The following is a 2062-nucleotide window of genomic DNA, read 5'->3' as shown; positions in this document are numbered from 1 at the left end:
GTCGGTCCAAACCAGACGTTAAGTCAGCAAACGCGCGCTTCTGTGATGATCACCAACATAGAGCACTACGGACGCCGCTGCCCGGAGCTGCGCGAGGCCTCACTGGCTGGAGCCCAGGGCCCCCGGGGACAGGAGCAGGAGGGGGGCGGCTCCGGAGCCCCGCGTGGCACAGCCCCCAAGGCCTGGGAGAGGCGGGGCGGGGACCCAGGACGGCGCCTCAGGGAGGGGATGTGGCATGTGGGGTGATGCTCAAGACCTGAGACAAGAAGGGAGTCATCCCCTGGATTGGCCAGTGTAGACAGAGGGCGGGTGGAGTGACGAGGCATGGGAGCTGGGGGGCAGACTGAGGAGAGAACAGGTGAACCAGTGGACATAGCCAGTGGCCGCCCCTGCAGGAGGGGCCTGGGTGAAGCCGCCCGGAGGACACGGGGACGCTCGAGGTGCCGCAGCGGGGCCAGCCCTCGGCTGGGGGAAGGCTGGGGGGGGCCTGACCTTGAGGCTTCGGAGGTGCGGCCATGGGGGGAGGCCTGGGGGGCAGGTCCAGGGAGAGGAAGTGGGGGTCCGTGCGGGGCCGGGGCTCAAAGCCGCAGTGCTGCTTCCGGCCTGGGTTGTCCTGTTTCCTACCGTCCATCTGTCTGCCACAGGCTCCCGCCCCGGCCTGGCCCCTAAGCACCTGTTCCTCCGACCAAGGGCACCAACGTGAGCTCACGTGCGCGATGAGACTCACTGCCAGCACCAGGGAGGCGGGTGGGCAGGTGACCGCGGGGGACAGTGTGGTGGCTGTGCCATACCTGTCCTCACCTGTCCTTACCTGGCCTCACCTTGACTCACCTGGCTGCACTTGGCCCCACCTGGCTGCTCCTGGACTTACCTGACTGCAGCTGGCTGCACTTGGCCTTGCCTGGCTCCTCTTGGCCTCACTTCACCCCTCCTGGCCTCACCTACCGTCACCTGGCCTCATCTGCTCTCACCTGTCCTCACCTGGCCCCACTTGGCCCCACCTGCCCTCACCTGGCCTCACCTGGCCCCACCTGCCCTCACCTAGCCTCACCCGGCCCCACCTGGCCCAGCAGTCAGGGCCCCTCAGGGCTCGGGCAGCAAATAAAATCCCTGAGCGTTATTTCCAGTGAACACACCCACCGGGCCTACAGCGGGGAGCCGGGGAGCCGCCGCCGGAGGCCGCCGTGTTATTCGCCTTCTCCCGAGCGATCGCGGGCAGGGACTGCGCCTCCCAGCGCGTCCTGGCCCCTCTGCCCCCACGAGCCCCCTGGCGCCCTGACACCTGCTGCTTTGCCTCTTCTCCCTGGAAGTTCCTCCTGAGGCTTCAAGGTGTGGGTCGAACGCCACCTCCTCTTGGAAGCCCTCCTCGGGCAGCGGCTCGGCCCTCGGCCCGGGGGCTTCTCCCTCAGCCCTCCCGTCCACCCACCCTGGTGAGGCGCGGCGCTGGGGCTCGCCTGCCCTGGGTGCTCCTGGCCTCACCTGCCCTCACCCTGCCCCGCACCCCCACCCCTTCCCCAGGCCTCAGGTCCGCTCACCTTCAGGCTCCTGCTTAGGCCCGGCCCTCCCAGCCCTGATCCCTCCTGGCCCTAGTCCCTCCCGGCCCCTGCGCCCCCCGCACCCCATCTCAGTCCCCGGTGTCCTCCCGGCTGGGGTCCCTCACCTGCATGTCCCCCGCCCGGCTCCCGTCCCCGGCCCGCCCGCAGCACAGCCACCCACACTGGAGCCTGTGCACCCATCTCCCATCACCCGACATTGCGTGTGAACCTTCCCGTTCCCCGACAGCTGAGGAAGACATGCCAGGTCACTGTCATCCGCTGGTCGGAGCCCGGTTTGGAGGAGTGTGCGGCCCCCGGGAGGGCCGGGTGCCCCCAGGGCTGAGGCTGCCCCCGCCCGAGGGGGGACCTGCGCGGACCATCCCCAGCCCCGTCCCTGCGGTGGGGCAGCAGAGGAGCCGGGGGTCCCCGAGACTTCCCTTAGCCCTGGTGGAGGCCGGGCCCTCGGCGGCTGCAGCGCGGCGGCCCCTCCCCGGCCCAGCAGGTGGGTGGCCGAGGGGTCCCACGAG

The sequence above is a fragment of the Vulpes lagopus genome, chromosome 9 (assembly GCF_018345385.1).
Source record: "Vulpes lagopus strain Blue_001 chromosome 9, ASM1834538v1, whole genome shotgun sequence".
In the NCBI taxonomy this organism is placed as follows: domain Eukaryota; kingdom Metazoa; phylum Chordata; class Mammalia; order Carnivora; family Canidae; genus Vulpes; species Vulpes lagopus.
The sequence above is the reverse complement of the archived record's forward strand: the minus strand, read 5'-3'. Positions refer to the sequence as shown.